General features: G+C 40.8%; 1 pseudogene; it reads right to left on the bottom strand.

Annotated features, from left to right (window-relative positions):
- Window positions 1-6,934: 6,934 nt before the first annotated feature.
- LOC129553006 (olfactory receptor 10AG1-like) lies at window positions 6,935-7,886 on the bottom strand (annotated as a pseudogene).
- Window positions 7,887-24,037: the final 16,151 nt, after the last annotated feature.

The following is a 24,037-nucleotide window of genomic DNA, read 5'->3' as shown; positions in this document are numbered from 1 at the left end:
TTTAACTCATTAAAATTTAGAATGCAGTACACACACAAACACAAACAAAAAAAAACTGTGTAAAAATAAATGATTCTGGATGCTAAAAAGTAGCAAGCCCCATAAGTATCAAATATAATTAATATAATGGAAAAAAGTGTTACAACTGATTTCAAATAAAATGATCTTGGCTCCTTCTTTAATACAGAGGAAAAGTCCAAAGTCTAAATTTTTTAAATGGGTAAAAGAGATGAATTAACAATTCACAGAAGAAAATTATTCCTTTAACATACAGACAACAGCTTCATTTGTAGAAAAAAAAAAAGTAAATTGCAATCTAAACAATGATACAGTGTTAAAAAATCTGAGACATTTTCCTATGCATTGTGTAGGTGTGGAGAGGAATATCCAATTGACCAATATCACAATGTGCTCACTCTTTGAATTAATCAGTAAGCACGCACACATACTAAGATATGCAGTAGCATGATATTGTAACAAATTTGTGCTTGAAAAAGTGTGACTATTTTATGACTTAATGAGCCTTGATTTCTATATTGTCATTTATTCTTTTTTCTCCTACAGTTACATGATATCTTTAAAATATGTTCTATAATTTATCAAAAATTTCTAGTGCTTGAAAGTAGACTGGCTTATTGTGACCCAGTGCCTCTTAACCACAAATAAAAGTTATTTGTTTTTAATTGTTTTAGAGGTTAGAAAATTAAACTTGGCTTTAACTATGCCCTTTCATAAAGAAGTTGATTTATTTTTCAAAGCAATTCTTTAACATCACCAGTCTTGAATCATATTTTTGTTGCTTACTACTTTTTTATAATAAAAGGTAATTCATTTTTCTAAATTAGTTTCATAAAAAAAATAGAAGCATAGCCAAAAGTAAGAAAGAGTATTATGCTTTTTTTCCATGATAGAATATGTTCATTAAATAAAATTTAAGAAATAGAGGGAATTATGTATATACATATGATAAATGGTGTTCTAAATACTGCTTTTTACCTTAACAAAAAGGATATGTACAGTATGATTATGATTTGTTTTGCTTAAAAATATGCTTCATCCATGCTGTATGTAATTGCATTTTATTCATTTCTATAACTCCTTGGTTTTCTTTGTGTGAAATTATCACAATTACAGTCAATTCTAGTTTGATAAAGATTTGACATTATGAACGATGCGAAATGAGCATTCTCATTGCGTCCCTTGGCACACGTGTGCACACATTTCTTCTGGTACATGGCTAAGGGTAAGCTTTTCTTGATGAAGGCAGGCTGTGTGCTAATATGCTGTACAATTCACACACCAGCATCAGGCGAGAGCTTTCATTACTCCACATTCTTCATGTAAGTGATAGGGTGAGTCTTTTTATTTCATCCTGTAATGAATGTGTCATAGATTTCATTTGGTTTTAATTTGCATTTACTGGTTGCTAATGGGTTATTTTCTTCTTTTTTCTGGGCATTTAGATTATTCTGTCTTGTGAAATGCATCTTTAAGTCTGTTGTCAATTTTTCTTCTGAATTTTTGATGCTTTTGACTTAGAGCACTCCTTTAACTATAGTGTATTTAAACACTTTATATTGAAAAATTTCACTCTGAATAGCAGTATTTCTTGTCCAGGAAGTGCAACAGATTAATGTTTACAGACTAATAATTTTATCAAAAACACTTTTCAAGCACCAATGTCATGAAGTTAATAAACATCGTCTTGGAAGACTCACTGTAATGCATTTTACTTAAATTTACAAATTATCTGAGATCTTATTTTAAAATAAATTTTGTGAAGTGAGAGTCAAGCTCTCTTTTTTTGCACTATTATTAATAGTTAAATTAATATAATTTATTAAAAAGCCATCTTTTCTACATTTTCTGTCGTATTAACTTTTGCTTATTCAAGTGTGCCCATGTTCTACAGTCATTCAACAAGTATTCTCTGAAGCTTTCCCTATGCAGTAATCTTTGCTAGCTGAAATTTTTGGTTTTAAGTAAGTTATAACAATACAGAGGGAAACAAAATAGAATACACATTATGAATTTTGGATAAAAATATTGGGAGGCCAATTGATAGATAAAATATACTATATTGTTTTAGTACTTTGGCCACCTGATACAGAGAGCCAACTCAATGTAAAAGACCCTGATGCTAGTAAAGATGAAGGCAAAGAGGAGACAATGGAGGATGACATGGTTGGATATTAATAGTGTCACTGACTCAATGGACATGAATCTGAGCAAATTCCGAGAGACAGTGGAGGACTGAGGAGCGCGGCGTGCTATGGTCCCTGAAGACACAGAGTCGGACGTGACTTACCAACTGAACAACAACAGATCAAATAAGCAGTGAGTTTTTGCTGACAGAGACTAATCCATTAAATATGAGATCAGCAAAAAAATTAGTGTCTTATAAATACAAACACTAGGGAGATAATCCTGATATCAGAAAGTCAAGCATAAAATGGCAGGATCATGAGGATAATCAACTTATATTAATACAGGAAGCAAAATTTCAAATATTGTCTGATTAAGATAAGCTAAAACGCCAATACTTTGGCCACCTCATGCGACGAGTTGACTCACTGGAAAAGACTCTGATACTGGGAGGGATTGGGGGCAGGAGGAGAAGTGGATGACAGAGAATGAGATGGCTGGATGGCATCACCGACTCGATGCACATGAGTTTGAGTGAACTTCGGGAGTTGGTGATGGACAGGGAGGCCTGGCGTGCTGTGATTCATGGGGTCGCAAAGAGTCGGACACGACTGAGCGACTGAACTGAACTGAAGATAACTGCAGAACTAAGTGGGGGAAAAGATCACTGGCTCAAAGCAGTGGATAAGAGGTTAAACATTAAGGCAGTCATTTTCTCAAGGCTGTCGTGGCATCCTTATTCCTCAGAGTATATATCATGGGATTAAACATCAGGTTAACACGGTATAGAAAGGAGAAAAAAATCTTTCCTGTAAAAATGTTGGAATCATGTCATACAAATGTAATGGTTCTGTGTCCACAAAATAAAGGCACAACTATGGGTTTCCCTAGTGGCTCAGAAGGTAAAGTGTCTGTCTACAATGCGGGAGACCCGGGTTCGATCCCTGGGTCGGGAAGATCCCCTGGAGAAGGAAATGGCAACCCACTCCAGTACCCTTGTCTGAAAAATCCCATGGATAGAAGAGCCTGGTGGGCTACAGTCCATGGGGTCGCAAAGAGTCGGACACGACTGAGCGACTTCATTTTCACTTATGGGGCTTCCCAAGTGGCACTAATAGTAAAGAACCTACCTGCCAATGCAGGAGACATAAGGGACGCAGGTTTGTTCCCTGGGTAGGGAAGATCCCCTGGAGAAGGGCACAGCAGCCCATTCCAGTGTTCTTGCCTGGAGAATCCCGTGGACAGAGGAGCTGGCTGGGCTACAGTCCACAGGGTTGCAAAGAGTCGGACCCTACCGAAGCGACTTAGTGCACACGCGTGATGTGAACTGAGCAGGTGGAGAAAACTTTGGCTCATCCTGTTTGCTGATGGCAACACAGGATGGAGAAGTGATTTTACTGTAGGAGCCAAGTGTCAACTGAAAAGGGGTCATGACAAACGATTCACTAATGGTACAACTGCAGAGACTGGCATCTCATTCAGAAAAACAGCGCCACAGCCCAGCTTGTAGCTAGATCCAAAAATGACAGAGGGGAGAGCTGGCATGTTTGCCTTATCCTGGCTGTAACACCCCTGATCCAAGAGCCAAGCGTCATCAGCTGAACACAGAGCTCCTGGTTTATAACCAGAGGAAGTTGCGGAAGTTACAGGTGGCCACAAAGTAGTCACGGGCCATAACTGTCCAGACCAAGTATTCTGTGTCCCCAAGAATACAAATAAAATATATCTTCATAGTGCAGGCAAAATATATATTTTTTTCTGACTGAAGGTTTATGGATATTCTAGAAAGAATGACAGATACATAACAGATTTCCAGGAAGGAAAAGTTGCTGCTGCTGCTGCTAAGTCGCTTCAGTCGTGTCCGACTCTGTGTGACCCCGTAGACGGCAGCCCACCAGGCTCCTTCGTCCCTGGGATTTTCCAGGCAAGAACACTGGAGTGGGTTGCCATTTCCTTCTCCAATGTGTGAAAGTGAAAAGTGAAAGTGAAGTCGCTCAGTCATGTCTGACTCGTAGCGACCCCATGGACTGCAGCCTACCAGGCTCCTCCGCCCATGGGATTTTCTAGGCAAGAGTACTGGAGTGGCTTGCCATTGCCTTCTCTGAAGGAGAAGTAACTTCTCCAAGTTACTGAGGAAAAAACATGGGAGTTTGAGAGCCTGGTCAACTCTGATTATAAGAGTGCTGTTGTTGCTTCTCACCAGGATAATCACATAAAAAAGGAAAATATTACAAAGAGAAACACTCAGACATTGGGAATACAGAAAAATCAAAAAGAACCAGTGTTATCACTGAAGTGAGATGTGTTTCTTGGTTGTGTGTGTGTGTGTGTTTGATGTTCTCTCTGTGAAAAGAGTGAAATCAGTAATTTTTATTTTCTATAGTAATTGTATTTTCTATAGTATAGCTATATATAAATATATGTTTGTTGTTGCTGTTCAGTCTTCCAGTCATGTCCGACTTTTCACATCCCTATGGACTGCAGCACTCCAGGTCACCCTGTCCCTCATCATCTTCCGGAGTTTGCCCAAGTTCATGTCCATTGCATCCGTGATACCATTCAACCATCTCATCTTCTGATACCCTCTTTTCCTTCTGCCCTCAATCTTTCCCAGCATCAGGGTCTTTTCTAATGAGTCGGCTGTTTGCATCAAGTGGCCAAAGTATTGGAGCTTCAGCTTCAGCATCAGTCCTCCCAATGAATATTGAAATATATATGTTTATAGTATATAAAATATACATTATACATATGTAAAAGTGCCTATGTACATATGTATCCTTTGATACATATATATCATTATCTTAAATTTATCTCTGTTTGTAACTATCATTAAAGCCATTTTAGTCCTTTTTTAAAGACATGACCAAACATTATATATTCTGGCTCTGTTTAGCTCATAAAAAATGTGCTATTTCTTTCAAGCATCAAATATTATTTGGCTGATATTGAAATTTCTCTGTTAGCTACTAAATATTCTGTAAAATGTTGGGAGGCAATAAGAAAAGAAGAAATGCAGTAATTTTCTTCCATATGTAGTTTTTATTTTCTGAATAAAATTTATTATTTTTGTGATGTGCATATTATTCTCTTTGTAATAAGCCCATACTACAAAAAAGTATAAATAAATCAGTCAGACATTATCTGAACTCCTGTCACTGTAAAGAAGCCCATTCTCTCTTCTAATACACATCCAGATATTACTGACATATATACACACCAACCAGAAAGATGCACATGTGAAATGATGTGTGAATATATGGATGTTAACTCCCTTTGTTTTACAAAAATACAGTTATATTCATATATATATTTATGTACCTATTAAATGTCTGAAAAACGGGATTTCCTCACTGGCGTGGCTCTAAAACATTGTCTTGGGAAACTGTGCAGCATCACATGGTAAATGGGCGCCCGTGTCTACTATGTTCCAAATAAGAACAGCTTCCCTTTGCTTTGCTAGTGTTGTCTTTTGCAGTATTAAAAAAGCTTTTAATAAACATCGTTGAACAAATACAATTAACCATCATTCTTGGGAAAATATTTTTATGAGGCTTCATTGATACAGTTTTTAAACAAACAAACAAAAAATTCTACATATTTTTTAAATCACTGTTCCCAAAAGATACAGAATTTATTCCAGATGGTTAGAATAAAAACACCATAATAAAAAGACTGCTTACACAGTGTATTACTTTCCTAGATCTATTGTAACAATATCACAAATTGAGTGGTTTAAGGAACAAAAGGTGACTTTCTCACATCTTTAAAAGCCAGTGTCCCAAATCAGAGTGCTGGCAGGGTTTTCCTCCACAGGCTCTGAAGGGATAGTCACTCCTCGCCTTTTTCAGCTTTTGGTGGTCCTTGACCTGCGTTGCTTCATGGCTGTGTCTCTCCCAGTTGCTTCCTCCATCTTCACATGATATTCTTCTATGTGTCTCTGCGTCTCTATTTTTAACTTAATCTCTCTTCCCACCTTATAAGAACCAAGAACAATGATCATAGGATATAGTGCCCTTAAATTAAGATAATCTTATTTCAAAGTCCTTAACTGAATTACATCTGCAAAGGCTTTTATTTTCCTAATAAGTTCAGGTTTGCAGGTTGTAACCTGACATATATTTAGAGGGATCAACCCAATACAGTTTAAATCAGTTTAAATTCCTAATATTCCTAATATTAAGGAGACACTACAAAAGCAAAACATGAAGCTACAAGTTGGAGGAAATAACATCACTAGAGAACAGTCAGCATTGAGGTAACAAAGGATCCTTTCAGGGTTTGTACTCTGAAAGGAATACGGACAGTTGCAAAACAGAGAAAGAAGGAAAAACTGCAAGAAAACACTCAGATTCCTCTACTCCCACCAACTTGGATGCGGTTGTTATTTTCTCATCGTCTAAATCCAATCATAAGTACAGAAAAGGACAATGAATATGCCTGAAGGAATGGGAAGTTTCAAGCAAATTTCTTACAGGGCATGACCATGATCATTGGTTATATCACAGTTAACTATCATTTTATTGCTCAGGAAATCTCTTAACTCACTCTTTCCCAGTGAGAGGAAAAATAGGTCTTCAGAATAGATCATTGCCATAGAGATAATGTGTGTTTTGATAACCCAGAAACCCTTAACTCTTTGAAACTAAGGTCCTTTCACATAATGTGAGATGGAAGTGATGATATTAACTCTCATTTTATAGGAACATAGAAGTAAACTAGATGATATTTTCTGATGTATTTACATGAGAAACATAGAAACAAATTGCTTCTGTAATTTCAAACTTTTGAGTCAAGTTGATAATTTACTTAGTATTTTTCTCAGAGCTACAGTGATATCTTTGTTCCTCATAGTAAATATAATGGGATTCACTGTTGGGATCCAAACTGCATAGAAAAGAGAGATCAGCTTCCCAGTGTCTTCAGATGGATTTGGTTTGGGTTGTAAGCAGGTGGTAGAGGCTGTGCCATAGAATAAGACCACCACTGTGAGGTGAGAGGAGCAAAATGTGGAAGATTTTTAGCCCTCCCTCCAGTGGACCGCGATTTCAGAATGTTGGAGACGATTTTGCCATAGGAGACAACAGTCAACAAAATGGAACCATGACGAACACCACTGCAACTCCATAGGCTGCTGTCTCGTTCACAAATGCATCCCCACAAGCAAGCTTGAATACTGGGAGGAGGTCACAGAAAAAATGATTAATTGTGGTAGACCCACAAAAGGGCAGAGAGAAAACCTGCCATGTTTGCCCAATTACAACAGGAACTCCACTGACCCAGGAGGCAGTGACCAGCTGGACACAGACCTGGGGGCTCATGATCAGACCATAGTGAAGAGGGCTACAAATGGCCACGTAGCGGTCACAGGCCATCACAGCCAGGCGGAGACACTCTAAACCTCCAAACAGAAGGACCAAACACATTTGTGAAGCACAGGCAATAAAAGAAATGTGCCCTTTCTGGCTCAGGAGGTCCATGAGCATTCTTGGGATAGTAATAGTTACATAACAGATTTCTACAATGGAGAATTGGTTGAGGAAAAAGTACATGGGGGTCTGGAGAGTAGGGTCAATTCTTGTTATCAGTACAATGACACTATTGCACATCAGGATGGTCAGATAGAGGACTAAAAATAGCCCCAAAAGAATCCATTGGAAATTGGGAATATCAGAAAACCCCAAGAGGAAAAATTCCATCATTGTGGTGATATTTGATTTTTCTGTTCTTACTTTGTACTCCATCTGTGGATATGGTAAATTCAAGATGGTTAATTCACTGTGCTTTTTAGCAACGTTTCCCTTCTGTTAACTGGATCAGATGCATGAACCTATTCACATAATCCCTGCGAGTACTGCTGCCTTTACCTTGCTCAGTTTCTAAGACATGAGATTTGAAACCTCAGCGATGAACTGATGTGCTGCTGCTGCTGCTAAGTGAAATAAAATCTCCATTGTCTCATACTTGGATGTAGTGATACCAGAGGGCTGCCCTGGTGTCTCGGCAGTAAAAGAACTGGCCTGAAATGCAGGAGATACGGGAGATGTAGGTTTGATCCATGGGTAAGGAAGATCCCTTGGAGGAGTGGATGGCAACCCACTCCAGTATTCTTGCCTACAGAATTCCATGGACAGAGAAGCCTGGCGGGCTGTGGTCCATGGGATCACAAAGAGTCAGATATGACAGAGCAGCAGCAGTATTGATACCAGAAACAATACAATAAATGCATTTTTTTTAGAGCTGATTGTGCAGCAATAGTATTAAATTGTTTCACCCCTTTTAAGGGTGAAATTGTACATGACACAGGCTTGCTATTGCTTTTCTTTGGGTTCATCAATTTCTTTTTCTGTACCTATTGACTTATTCCATCTCCTTTAAATTCAAAGCTATTCACTTAAAACTTTTGCCTAATTTTTATTCATAACATTTTAAGCCCTCCCATTTCTACTCCAATGAGAACTGACTTTCTTAAACTCAGTCCTTGTCACTGGGGGAGCAGATACGTGTGATCCTGTTGTTCCCATCCGTGTGCCTCCCCCATCGGTTATGCTACCCATGGAAAGCGTGTTAAATCAGGGGGTCCAACAATGCTCCCTATTAATACCCACTGTACACTGCATTGCAAATACCAATTAACCCTTAACTCAGCCCATAAATATGACCCATTCTTCATAATATTTGGAGTTCCCTGATAGCTTGGTTGGTAAAGAATCCACCTGCAATGCAGGAGACCCCAGTTTGATTCCTGGGTCGGGAAGATCCAATGGAGAAGGGATAGGCTACCCACTCCAGTGTTCTCAGGCTTCCCTTGTGACTCAGCTGGTAAAGAATCTGCTTGTAAGGCAGGAGACCTGGGTTTGATCCCTGGGTTGGGAAGATCTCCTGGAGAAGGGAAAGGTTACCCACTCTTAGTATTCTGGCCTGGAGAACTCTATGGACTGTCCATGTGGTCACAAAGAGTCAGACATGACTGAGTGATTTTCACTTTCATGATATTTAAATATAGTCTGTTCTTAACCTATGTGATTCTTTGATCCATTGTCATTTACTTCTCTTACAACCAAATAAAATACTTCCTATATAATTCCTTTGTAATTTTATCCAATAAATGTAACTTTATTTAAACCCTATGATTATTTATTTTAGGAATGCAAATGGAAAAAGCATATGAGTGGGACTAACACACACACACACACACAGAGGCCTGTTATCTTACTTCACTTCAAGTTCATGTGATCAGTTATCATCAGGCAGTCAACACTGTATGACAATTTTCATAACACTTTATTAATGTTTGCTTTCTCTGTTTTCATATTTCATTAATCTACTATGTCTGTTCCCATCTACCAGCTCCACAAACTATTGTTTTTGCATTAATATTTTGATAAAAAATTGAGTCAACAAGTGTTCTCTCATATTTCTCTATTTCCACTAGAATTACTTTTCAAAATTACCTTAAGTGAAAGTTTTATTATAAATACTATTATTATTATTGCTATTTCACTTATTTCTAATTTTATCATTAAAAAAGTTAAGAAATAAATTGGTTAATTTAAGTTGTTAACTAATTTTCAGCGTGTCTGCCCTCTGATCACATGGACCACAGCCGAATGTGGTCCACTGGAGAAGGAAATGGCAAACCAATTCAGTATACTTGCCTTGAGAACCCCAGAACAGTATCAAAGGGCAAAATGATAGGATACTGGATGAGGAATTCCCCAGGACGGTAGATGCCCAGTATGCTACTGGATATCAGTGGAGAAACAACTCTAGAAGGAATAAAGGGATGGAGCAAAAGCAAAATCAATACCCAGTTGTGGATGTGACTGGTGATAGAAGCAAGGTCCAGTGCTATAAAGAGCAATATTGCATAGGAACCTGGAATGTTAGGTCCATGAATCAAGGCAAATTGGAAGTGGTCAAACAGGAGATGGCAAGAGTGAACACAGACATTCTAGGAATCAGTGAATTAAAATGGACTGGAATGGGTGAATTTAACTCAGATGACCATTGTATCTACTACTGTGGGCAGGAATCCCTTAGAAGGAATGGAGTAGCCATCATGGTCAACAAAAGAGTCCGAAATGCAGTACTTGGATGCAATCTTAAAAATGAAAGAATGATTTCTGTTCGTTTCCAAGGCAAACCATTCAATATTACAGAAATCCAGGCCTATGCCCCAACCAGTAACACTGAAGAAGCCAAAGTTGAATGGTTCTATGAAGACCTACAAGACCTTTTAGAACTAACACCCAAAAAAGATGTCCTTTTCATTATAGGGGACTGGAATGCAATAGTAGGAAGTCAAGAAACACCTGGAGTAACAGGCAAATTTGGCCTTGGAGCACAGAATAAAGCAGGGAAAAGGCTAATAGAGTTTTGTCAAGAGAATGCACTGGTCATAGCAAACACCCTCTTCCAACAACACAAGAGAAGACTCTACACATGGACATCACCAGATGGTCAACACCGAAATCTGATTATATTCTTCGCAGCCAAAGATGGAGAAGCTCTATACAGTTAGCAAAAACAAGACCAGGAGCTGACTGTGGCTCAGATCATGAACTCCTTATTGCCAAATTCAGATTGAAATTGAAGAAAGTAGGGAAAACCACTAGACCATTCAGATATGACCTAAATCAAATCCCTTATGATTGTACAGTGGAAGTGAGAAATAGATTTAAGGGATTAGATCTGATAGATAGAGTGCCTGATGAACTCTGGATGGAGGTTCGTGACATTGTACAGGAGACAGGGACCAAGACCATCCCCATGGAAAAGAAATGCAAAAAAGCAAAATGGCTGTCTGAGGAGGCCTTACAAATAGCTGTGAAAAGAAGAGAAGCAAAAAGCAAAGGAGAAAAGGAAAGATATAAGCATCTGAATGCAGAGTTCCAAAGAATAGCAAGGAGAGATAAGAAAGCCTTCCTCAGCGATCAATGCAAAGAAATAGAGGAAAACAACAGAATAGGAAAAACAAGAGATCTCTTCAAGGGAACATTTCATGCAAAGATGGGCTGGATAAAGGACAGAAATGGTATGGACCTAACAGAAGCAGAAGATATTAAGAAGAGATGGCAATAATACACAGAAGAACTGTACAAAAAAGATCTTCACGACCAAGATAGTCATGATAACGTGATCACTGACCTAGAGCCAGACATCTTGGAATGTGAAGTCAAGTGGGCCTTAGAAAGCATCACTACGAACAAAGCTAGTGGAGGTGATGGAATTCCAGTTGACCTATTTCAAATCTTGAAAGATGATGCTGTGAAAGTGCTGCACTCAATATGCCAGCAAATTTGGAAAACTCAGCAGTGGCCACAGGACTGGAAAAAGTCAGTCTTCATTCCAATCCCAAAGAAAGGCAATGCCAAAGAATGCTCAAACTACCGCACAATTGCACTCATCTCACATGCTAGTAAAGTCATGCTCAAAATTCTCCAAGCTAGGCTTCAGCAATATGTGAACCGTGAACTCCCAGATGTTCAAGCAGGTTTTAGAAAAGGCAGAGGAACCAGAGATCAAATTGCCAACATCCGCTGGATCATGGAGAAAGCGAGAGAGTTCCAGAAAAACATCTATTTCTGCTTCATTGACTATGCCAAATCCTTTGACTGTGTGGATCACAATAAACTGTGGAACATTCTGAAAGAGATGGGAATCCCAGACCACCTGACCTGCCTCTTGAGAAACCTGTATGCAGGTCAGGAAGCAACAGTCAGAACTGTACATGGAACAACAGACTGGTTCCAAATAGGAAAAGGAGTATGTCAAGGCTGTATATTGTCACCTTGCTTATTTAACTTATATGCTGAGTACATCACGAGGAACGCTGGGCTGGAAGAAGCACAAGCTGGAATCAAGTTTGCTGGGAGAAATATCAATAACCTCAGATATGCAGATGACACTACCCTTATGGCAGAAAGTGAAGAGGAACTAAAGAGCCTCTTGATGGAAGTGAAAGAGGAGAGTGAAAAGGTTGGCTTGAAGCTCAACATTCAGAAAACAAAGATCATGGCATCTGGTCCCATCACTTCTTGGGAAATAGATGGAAAAACAGTGGAGACAGTGTCAGACTTTATTTTTTGGGGCTCCAAAATCACTGCAGATGCTGATTGCAGCCATGAAATTAAAAGACGCTTACTCCTTGGAAGGAAAGTTATGATCAACCTTGATAGTATATTAAAAAGCAGAGACATTCCTTTGCCAACAAAGGTCCGTCTAGTCAAGGCTATGGTTTTCCTGTGGTCATGTATGGATGTGAGAGTTGGACTGTGAAGAAAGCTGATCACCGAAGAATTGATGCTTTTGAACTGTGGTGTTGGAGAAGACTCTTGAGAGTCCCTTGAACTGCAAGGAGATCCAACCAGTCCATTCTAAAGGAGATCAATCCTGGGTGTTCATTGGAGGGACGGATGCTAAAGCTGAAACTACAATACTTTGGCCACCTCATGCGACAAGTTGACTCACTGGAAAAGACTCTGATGCTGGGAAAGGTTGGGGGCGGGAGGAGAAGGGGACGGCAGAGAATGAGATGGCTGGATGGCATCACCGACTCTGTGGACATGAATTTGAGTGAACTCCGGGAGTTGGTGATGGACAGGGAGGCCTGGCGTGCTGTGATTCATGGGGTGGCGGAGAGTCGGACACGACTGAGCGACTGAACTGAACTAATTTTCAGATAAAGATATCAGAATTTCATATTTTTCTGTTTTATCCTTTTTATCTTAAACCTCAAATCAGAACTACTTTTAAATAAAACCATCTAACATCTTACCCTCATGAATTTACATGAAGTTATCTATGAGAATATAGATGTTTTGACCCTGTAAATTTTTACAATTCTTTTGAATCAGGAAGTCACTGTCATTCTGGAGTCTTCTTCAAAGATCAGCTGCTCTTATGTAGGAAGTAGTCATGCTTACCCTGGGGGACATATCTCTTGAGTATCAGTTTAATTTCTGGAAAACTGCTTCTGTTCAGTGATCATCTGGGTTTATGTTTTAAGACTACTTTTTCTAATGATTTGTCCTCTGAAGCTCCTTCTTGGCATAAATGTTCCCCTCTGTGGGGGTGGAAAAATGACAATTATCTAGTATCAATAGTGGGAAAATGACACTTAAGTATCAAGAGTACTTTCTGGAAAAAAAAAATTAAAACCTTCAATTTATTGCATTTCAGACCATTAGTAATTGCTATAAGTTTGCCTTCCTTAATTTTATTCCCATAGTTCATTCAGATCTCATCTTTCACATCTTTAGAAAAGTGTGTCACTTACTAATACACAAACGTGATATTGTTGTTCTTTCCAAGACACTGCGGGGAGGATTATATCCCTTTTCAGAAGTGGAACACTGTTCCTAGATTAACTTTTGTGGAAATTAAAGCACGTTGTATCAACTGACAAAAATCTGGGTAGTTTCATTCATGTTAGGATATCTAGTTGGTCATCTGCATAGGTGTCTGCTGCTGTGTCACTTCAGTCGTGTCCGACTCTGTGTGACCCCATAGACGGAAGCCCACCAGGCTCCCCCTTCCCTGGGATTCTCCAGGCAAGAACACTGGAGTGGGTTGCCATTTCCTTCTAGCAGATTCAAAATGAAAGGCACCTTAAAATAGCCTAGAGCCTCTTATGCAGAGTGAAGTAAGTCAGAAAGAGAAACACAGATATCCTATATTAACACACACATGCATAAATATATATATGTGTGTGTGTCCTTGAGAAGAATGATTCTGATAAACCTAACTGCAAGGCAGGAATATAGATGCAGACATAGAGAAGAGATTTGTGGACTCAGTGAGGGAAGGAGAGGGCGGGACAAACTGAAAGATTAACATTGAGACACACACAGCCCCACATGTAAAGCAGATGGCTAGTGGGAAGTTTCTAAATATATAAAACAGGGAGCTCAACCTGAAGCTCTGTGACAACCTGGGGGTGAAGGGGTGGGTGTGAGAGGGAGGTTAAAGATGGAGGGGATGTGTATATACCTATGACTGATTTCCTTTATTTACGGCAGAACCAATGCAACACTGTGAAGCAATTATCCTCCAATTAATAATTTTTTAAAAAAATTTCAACCCAATTATTTAAGACAGAAAAAAAAATGCTCCTACAAAATGCTTTTTCTATTTCAGCTACTTCCAGGCAGGGATGTAGCTAAAATTATCAGGAATGAGGTTACAAGGCCAATATCCACTTCCGCTCATAAGCACATTTTTTCTGTTTAGAGATTATTTGACAATTTAAAACACTATCTGTGTTTCTAAAATTGCGTTTATTTTTTGTATTTTAAATTTGTTTCTCTTTATTACAGCATGTTCCTCATGAATTGGACTTAGGTACTCTTTTTCAGGACTGGTGTTGTATCCACGTCTTTTAGTATCATGCTTATTTACAAATGAGAATTGCACTGATGATTTATTTCAACTAAGTTTTAACTTAAAGGATGGAAAAAACTGAATGTCCGTCACCCATCACCCATGTGAGTAAACTGATCTAATCCTTAAATCTATAGTTAGGATAATGAATTGAATGTTTCTGTGTTCAATTCAACATCATCATCACCTGAAAACAAATCTACACTCTGAGACAATACCTCAAATATATCAGTGTAACAAAATAAAAAAACATCTTGCAATCATATTACAGCACACGTTTACAGTCAGTGACGAAGAAACTCTGTTTCTATCTAGGGGTCCCACTGTTCCTACTTTTTCTTTGAAGTTTCCTACTGGATCTTCAGCATGCAGAAACCTTCGATGCCAGACAGAACATAAGGATACAATACACTATTCAGAGCCTCTATACGTAATAAACACATCACTTCTACCCATATGTCATTGTAGAAACTAATCACCTGGTCCAATGTAGTTCTGAGAAGGTTAGGGAATGATGTTCATTGTATGTCAATAAAACAGATGTATTTGAAGAGTATAAAGCCAAACTCTGCCACAGTCCTCACTTTTGGTCACTAAAAAAAGGGGGTTATAGCATGCTGCAACATGTAAACCTTTAGACCGGTGACTTAGCATGACACATAACAGAATAAATATTCATGGTACATATTTATGCATATTAATTTGTTTTATAGATATATTTGAGCCTAACAACACAATGTCATTATTATTTTCATTAGGCTTTGATGCTTAAATTAGCAATAGTGGTGAGGCATAATTTATATAACATAAAGTACGATCTTTAAAATTCAGTGATTATTTGGGATATACCTGACTTCCGTTCCGTTCTGTCGCTCAGTCGTGTCCGACTCTTTGCGACCCTGTGGACTGTAGCCTACCAGGCTTCTCCCTCCATGGGATTCTCCAGGCAAGAATACTGGAGTGGGTTTCCTTCTCCAGGGGATCTTCCCGACCCAGGGATCGAACCCGGGTCTCCCGCATTGGAGGCAGATGCTTTAACCTCTGAGCCACCAGGGAAGCATTATATTAATTTCTCCTGAGAAACCTATATGGAGGTCAGGAAGCAACAGTTAGAACTGGACATGGAACAGCAGAGTGGTTCCAAATAGGAAAAGGAGTACGTCAAGGTTGTATATTGTTACCCTGCTTATTTAACTTATATGCAGAGTACATCATGAGGAATGCTGGGCTGGAAGAAGCACAAGCTGGAATCAAGATTGCCCGGAGAAATAACAATAACTTCAGATATGCAGATGACACCACCCTTATGGCAGAAAGTGAAAAAGAACTAAAAAGCCTCTTGATGGAAGTGAAAGAGGAGCGTGAAAAAGTTGGCTTAAAGCTCAACATTCAGAAAATGAAGATCATGGCATCTGGTCCAATCACTTCATGGGAAATAGATGGGGAAACAGTGGAAACAGTGTCAGACTTTACTTTTTTGGGGGCTCCAAAATCACTACAGATGGTGATTGCAGCCATGAAATTCAAAGACGCTTACTCCTTGGAAGGAAAGTTATGACCAACCTAGACAGCATATTAAAAAGCAGAGACATTCTTTTGCCAACCAAGGTCCGTCTAGTCAAGGCTATGGTTTTTCCAGTGGTCATATATGGATGTGAGAGTTGGGCTGTGCACAAAGCTGAGAGCCAAAGAATTGATGCTTTTAACTGTGGTGTTGGAGAAGACTCTTGAGAGTCCCTTGGACTACAAGGAAATCCAACTAATCCATCCTAAAGATCAGTCCTGAATATTCATTGGAAGGACTGATACTGAAGTTGAAACTCTAATATTTTGGCCACCTCATGCAAAGAACTGACTCATTTGAAAAGACCCTGTTGCTGGGAAAGATTGAAGGTGGAAGGAGAAGGGGACGACAGAGGATGAGCTGGTTGGATGGCATTACCGACTCAATGGACATGTTTCAGTAAACTCTGGGAGTTGGTGAAGGACAGGGAGGCCTGGCGTGCTTCAGTCCATGGGGTCTCAAAGAGTTGGATACAACTGAGCAACTGAACTGAACCATTTTTTTTTTATCCAATGTTCCTTATTAATTTTTAGCTGTAACTGTAGAGTTTGCAAAATAAATATCTGCCTAATAAAATTTATCATTAAATAAATTATATACTTTAATATGCAAAATGTTGAGATCCTGAAAAGAAAATACTCCTATTTGGACAATCTTATCTTTTGTTTTATATTATTGCTTTACACTTACTGTTTTCAAATTAATTTTTATGAGATTACAGTTGATTTCCAATGTTATATAGCTTCTGCTATACAGCAGAGTGAATCAGTGATACATAAGCATACTGTGACTCTTTTTAAGATTCTATTCCCATCAGATTATTGCAGGGTATTGAGTAGGGTTCCTGTGCTATACAGTAGGTTCTTAGTTAGTTAGTTAGTGGACACTCAGTTGTGTCCAACTCTTTGCAACCCCATGGACTGTAGCCTACCAGGCTCCTCTGTCCATGGGATTTTCCAGGGAAGAATACTGGAGTGGGTTGCCATTTCCTTCTCCATACAGTAGGTTCTTACTAGCTATCTATTTAGACAGGTTAGTTTGTATATTTCAACCCCAATCTCCCAGTTTACCCCTCCCCTTCCACCTTTCCCTCTTGGTAACTTTAAGTTTGTTTGCAAGGTGTGTGATTCTATTTCTGCTTTGTTCCAGTTCCAGTTCAGTCGCTCAGTCATGTCCGACTCTTTGTGACCCCATGAACTGCAGCACACCAGGCCTCCCTGTCCATCACCAACTCCCAGAGTTCACCCAAACCCATGTCCATTGAGTCGGTGGTGCCATCCAACCATCTCATCTCTGTTGTCCCCTTCTCCTCCTGCCCTCAATATTTCCCAGCATCAGGGCCTTTTCAAGTCAGTCAGTTCTTCACATCAGGTAGCCAAAGTATTGGAGTTTCAGCTTCAACATCAGTCCTTCCAGTGAACACCCAGGACTGATTTCCTATAGGATGAACTGGTTGGATCTCCTTGCAGTCCAAGGGACTCTCAAGAGTCTTCTGCAACACCACAGTTCAGAAGCATCAATTCTTCGGCTCTCAGCTTTCTGCACAGTCCAACTCTCACATACATGACCACTGGAAAAACCATAACCTTGACTAGACGGACTTTTGTTGGCAAAGTAATGTCTCTGCTTCTAATATGCTGTCTAGGTTGGTCATACTTTTCTTCCAAGACTAAGTCTCTTTTAATTTCATGGCTGCAATCACCATCTGCAGTGATCTTGGAGCCCCCCCCACCCAAAAACAGTCTGCCACTGATTCCACTGTTTGCCCATCTATTTGCCATGAAGTGATGGAACCAGAAGCCATGATCTTAGTTTTCTGAATATTAACCTTTAAGCCAACTTTTTCACTCTCCTCTTTCACTTCCATCAAGAGGCTCTTTAGTTCGTCTTCACTTTCTGCCATAAGGGTGGTGTCATCTGCATATCTGAGGTTATTGATATTTCTCCCAGCAATCTTGATTCCAGCTTGTGCTTCTTCCAGCCCAGCGTTCCTCATGATGTACTCTGCATATAAGTTAAATAAGCAGGGTGACAACATACAGCCTTGACATACTCCTTTTCCTATTTGGAACCAGTCTGTTGTTCCATGTCCAGTTCTAACTGTTGCTTCCTGACTTGCATATAGATATCTCAAGAAGCAGGTCACGTGGTCTGGTATTCCTATCTCTTTCAGAATATTTATTCCACAGTTTGTTGTGATCCACACAGTCAAAGGCTTTGGCATAGTCGATAAACCAAAAATAGATGTTTTTCTGGAACTCTCTTGCTTCCTTTATGATCCAACGGATGTTGGCATTTTGATTTCTGGTTCCTCTGGCTTTTCTAAAACCAGCTTGAACATCTGGAAGTTCATGGCTCACATATTATTGAAGCCTGGCTTGGAAAATTTTGATCATTACTTTACTAGCGTGTGAGACAAGTGAGATGAGTGCAATTGTGCAGTAGTTTGAGCATTCTTTGGCATTGCCTTTCTTAGGGATTGGAATGAAAACTGACCTTTCCAGTCCTGTGACCACTGAGGAGTTTTCCATATATGTTGGCATATTGAGTGAAACACTTTCACAGCATCATCTTTTAGGATTTGAAACAGCTCAACTGGAATTCCATCACCTCCCCTAGCTTTGTTCGTACTGATGCTTCATAAGGCCCACTTGACTTCGCATTCCAGGATGTCTGACTCTAGTTGAATGATCACACCATCGTGATCATCTGGGTGATGAAGATCTTTTTTGTATAGTTCTTCTGTGTATTCTTGCCAACTTTTCTCAATATCTTCTGCTTCTGTTAGGTCCATAACATTTCTGTCCTTTATTGTGCCCATCTTTACATGAAATGTTCCCTTGGTATCTCTAATTTTCTTGAAGAGGCCTCTAGTCTTTCCCATTTTACTCATTTCATCTATTTCTTTGCAATGATCACTGAGGAAGGCTTTCATAAGTCTCCTTGCTATTCTTTGGAACTCTACATTCAAATGGGTATATCTTTCCTTTTCTCCTTTGCTTTTGGCTTCTCTTCTTTTCACAGCTATTTTTAAGAGCTCTTCAGACAGCCATTTTCCTTTTGTTGCCTTTCTTTTTCTTGGGGATGGTCTTGATTCCTGTCTCCTGTACAATGTCATGAACCTTTGTCTATAGTTCATGAGGTACTCTGTCTATCAGATCTAGTCCCTTAAATCTACTTCTCACTTCCACTGTATAATTGTAAGGGATTTGATTTAGGTCATATTTAGGTCATACCTGAATAGTCTAGTGGTTTTCCCTACCTTCTTCAACTTAACTCTGAATTTGGCAATAAGGAGTTCAAGATCTGAGCCACAGTCAGCTCCTGGTCTTGTTTTCACTGACTGTATAGAGCTTCTCCATCTTTGGCTGCAAAGAATATAATCAATCTGATTTCGGTGTTGACCATCTGGTAATGTCCATGTACAGAGTCTTCTCTTGTGTTGTTGGAAGAGGGTGTTTGCTATGACCAGTGCATTTTCTTGGCAAAACTCTATTAGCCTTTGTCCTGCTTCATTATGTACTCCAAGGCCAAATTTGCCTGTTACTCCAGGTGTTTCTTGACTTCCTACTTTTGCATTCCAGCTCCCTATAATGAAAAGGACATCTTTTTTTAGATGTTAGTTCTAAAAGGTCTTGTAGGTCTTCACAGAACCAGTCAACTTCAGCTTCTTCAGCATTACTAGTCAGGGCATAGACTTGGATTACCATGATATTGAATGGTTTGCCTTGGAAATGAACAGAGATCATTCTGTCATTTTTGAAATTGCATCCAAGTACTGCATTTTGGACTCTTTTGTTGACTATGATGACTACTCCATTTTTTCTAAGGGAATCTTGCCCATGGTAGTAGATATAACGGTCATCTCAGTTAAATTCACCCATTCCAACCCATTTTAGCTTGCTGATTCCTAAAATGTCAACGTTCACTCTTGCCATCTGCTGTTTAACCACTTCCAATTAGCCTTGATTCAAGGACCTAACATTTTAGGTTCCTATGCAATATTGCTCTTTACAGCATTGAGCTTTACTTCCATCACCAGTCACTTCCATAACTGAGTGTTGTTATTGCTTTGGCTCCATCTCTTCATTCTTTCTGGAGTTATATCTCCACTGATCTCCAGTAGCATATTGGGTACCTACCGACCTAAATCGACCTAAGTTGACCAAAATTGAACTAAGATTATTAAAATAGATGGTCGTGGCTCCTCATTACTTCCTGGAATTGAGCCACTTTACAGCCCCAGAAACCTTTCAATGAAGGGGAGTTTTGGTCCTCTGAAGAAGGACTTGCAACAATAGCCAGAATTTTTATTTGTAATATTTATCCCACCCTCCCAAGAGGAACACAAAAATTTTATCAGGGTACATGCACTTGGGAAAAGGAAATAATTGTAATTTTCTAAAACTACTGGACACTTTTTTGGGGGGACTCTATAATCACTGGAGAAGGAAATGGCAACCCACTCCAGTGTTCTTGCCTGGAGAATCCCAGGGATGGGGGAGCCTGGTGGGCTTCCATCTATGGCGTCACACAGAGTCGGACACGACTGAAGTGACTTAGCAGCAGTAGCAGCAGCATAATCACTGCAGATGGAGACTGCAGCCTTGAAATTAAAAGATGCTTGCTCCTTGGAAGAAAAGCTACGACCAACCTAGACAGCATTCTAAAAAGCAGAGACATTACTTTGCCAACTAAGGTCCGTCTTGTCAAAGCTATGGTTTTTCCTGTAGTCATGTATGGATATGAGAGTTGGACTATAAATAAACTTGAGCACTGAAGAATTGATGCTTTTGAACTGTGGTGTTGGAGAATACTCTTGAGAGTCCCTTGGACTGCAAGGAAATTCCACCAGTCCATCCTAAAGGAAATCAGTCCTGAATATTTATTGGAAGGACTGATGCTGAAGCTGAAACTCCAGTACTTAGGTCATCTGGTGTGAAGAGCTGACTCATTGGAAAAGACCCTGATGCTGGGAAAGTTTGAAGGTGGGAGGAGAAGGGGACAACATATTATGAGTTGGTTGGATGGCATCACTGACTCGATGGACATGAGTTTGAGTAAGCTCTGAGAATTGGTGATGGACAGGGAAGCTTGATGTGCTTCAATCCATGGGCTGGCAAAGAGTTGGACACAACTGATCCACTAAACTGAACTGAACAGTGATTGTGAAATGACATTGATTTCAGGAGACCCAAATTGTCACTGTGGTCATCCAGTCAAAGTAGAACCTTATGGGGGTCAACTTTTCAAAAGAACTTTAGCTCAGATACACCTCATAGTGAGTCCACGGAGTTCCTGAGCTCATTCTATAGCTATTTTCCAAGTTCCAGAATGTATAACTAGAATAGATATTCTTAGCAGTTGGCAGCACCCCAACATAGGTTCCCTAAACTCACTAGAGTGAGTGGTGTTATGGTGAGAAAGTCCAAATGGAAGGCATTAAAACTGACCATTTCTGGGAAAATTTTACAGTAGTACTACTTTCCTGGAGGTACAGAGATGGATGCTGTCCGAGTGCATGCGTGTGTGCTGAGTCACTTCATTTGTATCCTACTCTTTGAGACCCTCCTGAACTTGACAGGAGGCCTGACATCCTGTTACAACTCAAGAGAAAAGCGGAGTTCCATGCCTCAAAACGAGTCGAGGTCTTACTCCCCTGTTGAAACTCAATAGGAACCCTGAGATGCCTGTCACAATTGGAGAGGAACCCTGAGTTTCCTGCCTCAACTCGAGATGAGGCCCTATTCACCTTCAGTGACTCGAGAGGAATCCCAAGGTACCCCTCGCAACTTGAAAGAAGCCGTGACTTCCCTGAGGCAACATGAGAGGTTCCCTGAGGTTCTTGCCGCAACTGGAGAGGAACCCAAAGCTTCCTGAAGCAACTTGAGAAATACCACGAGAGTCCCTCAATGAGAGATGAGACCCGATTCCCCTGCAGTGATTCGAGAAAATTCCCGCACTTCCCCTCACAACTTGAAAGGAGACTTGACTTCCCTGAGGCAACACAAGAGGATCCCTAGGAGCCCCGTCGCAACTCAAGAGGAACCACAAGCTTCCCACCGCAACTTGAGAAATACCACGAGATTCCCCCCTCAATGCAAGATGAGGCCCTTTTTCCCCAGCTGCACCTCGAGAGCAATCCCAAGTTCCCTCTCAAAATTCAAAAGGAGGTTTGACTCCCTTTATGCAACTCAAGAGGTTTCGCGAGATACATGTCACAACTCAAGAGGAAACCTGAATTTCCCGCCACAACTCGAGAATAGCCCCATGTTCCCCAACTCATCTGGAGATGAGGGTCGATTCCCCTGCTTCAACTCAAGAGGAATAATGACTTTCCCCTCTAATGTCAAGAGGAGGTCTGTCTCACCTATTGAAACTTGAGGGGAACCCCATGGTTCGTGCCACACCGACAGGACACCGGGTTCCCCCTCAAATCAAGATAAGACCTGATTCCCCCGCACTGATTCGAGTGGAACAATGAGTATCACCTCACAACATGAAAGGTCTGACTCCCCTGTTGCACCTCTATATAAAAAGCCCAAATACCCGACCTGAACTCGACAGGAGGCCTCAAAGCCCTTTAAAAACTTGAGAGAAAAGTGCAGTTCCATGCCTCAACATGAGACGAGGACTGACTCCCCTGTTGAAAATAAGAACCTCGAGATCCCTGCCACAACTGGAGAGGAACCATGAGTTTCCTGCCTCAACTTGACATGAGACCCTATTCCCCTGCAGCGCCTCGAGAGGAAACCCGAGGTGCCCATCACAACTGGAAAGGAGGCTGACTTCCCTGAGACACCATGAGAGGTTCCCTGAGGTGCTAATTGCAACTCCAGATGAACCCCAATATTCCCACCACAACTCGAGAAACCATGAGATTCCCCCCCACAATGCGAGATGAGGCCTGATTCCCCTGCAGTGACTCAAGAGCAATCCCGCGCTCCCCCTCACAACTCGAAAGGAGACCTAATTTCCCTGAGGCAACACGAGAGGTTCCCTGAGGTCCCCGTCACAACTCGAGAGGGACCCTGAACACTCACCGCAACTCATGAGGAACCCCGAGTTCCCTGCCACAGCTTGAGTGGAACCCTGTGCTCCACACTGAAACTCGAGAGGAACCCTGAGACCCCGCCACAACCGCAGAGGAGCTCTGAGTTACCTGCTGCAACTCGACAGGAACCCTGAGTCTCCCACGGCTACTCAAGAGGAATCCTGCGTTCCCAGCCACAACTCAAATGGACCTCCAAGTCCACTATTTCAACTCAAGAGGAACCCCAAGTTTCCCACCACAACTGGGGAGGAAACCCATGTTCCCAGCCACAATTTGAGAGGAGGCCCAACAACTCGAGAGGAACCCCGAGTTCCAGATCGCAACTGGAGATGAGTCCCAAGCCCGCTGATGTAACTTGAGAGGAGTCCCAATGTCCCCAGCGGAACTCAGGGGGAACTGTGAGAATCTGCCCTAATTCAAGAGCAGCCTTATTCCACATCATGTGGGGAGCCCCCGGCAACAAGTCAGAGACACTCCCCCGCCAGAGCTGGAGAGGACCCCCTCACCACAACTAGAGAGGAGGCCCCAGGACATCGCACCTAAAACGGAGCTGCTGTGCCACAAACAGAGATGACCCACTGAAGCAACTCGCGAGGATCTCTCACAATCATGGAGGAGGAATCCCGCAAAAAACTAGTGAGGAGAACCCAGTGTCAAAACTACAGAGGACCCTTCACCCACGGAGACAATCCACCACAACTACTTGAGAGGAGCTCTGAGTCTCCTCCCTCAACTCAAGTGGAGCCTTCCATGGCAACTCGAGAGGAACTCTGAATTCCAAGCTGTAATCGAGAGGAACACCAAGTACCTGCTGCAAATCGAGAGGTGGCACCAAAAGAACTCGAGAGGAGCTCTGAGTCCCCTTCCTCATCTCAAGAGGAGCTGTCACAGCA

This window comes from Moschus berezovskii, chromosome 18, assembly GCF_049115385.1.
Source record: "Moschus berezovskii isolate FMDL1 chromosome 18, NW_MosBer_1.0, whole genome shotgun sequence".
Taxonomy (NCBI): domain Eukaryota; kingdom Metazoa; phylum Chordata; class Mammalia; order Artiodactyla; family Moschidae; genus Moschus; species Moschus berezovskii.
This window is presented reverse-complemented; position numbering and strand designations above follow the sequence as displayed.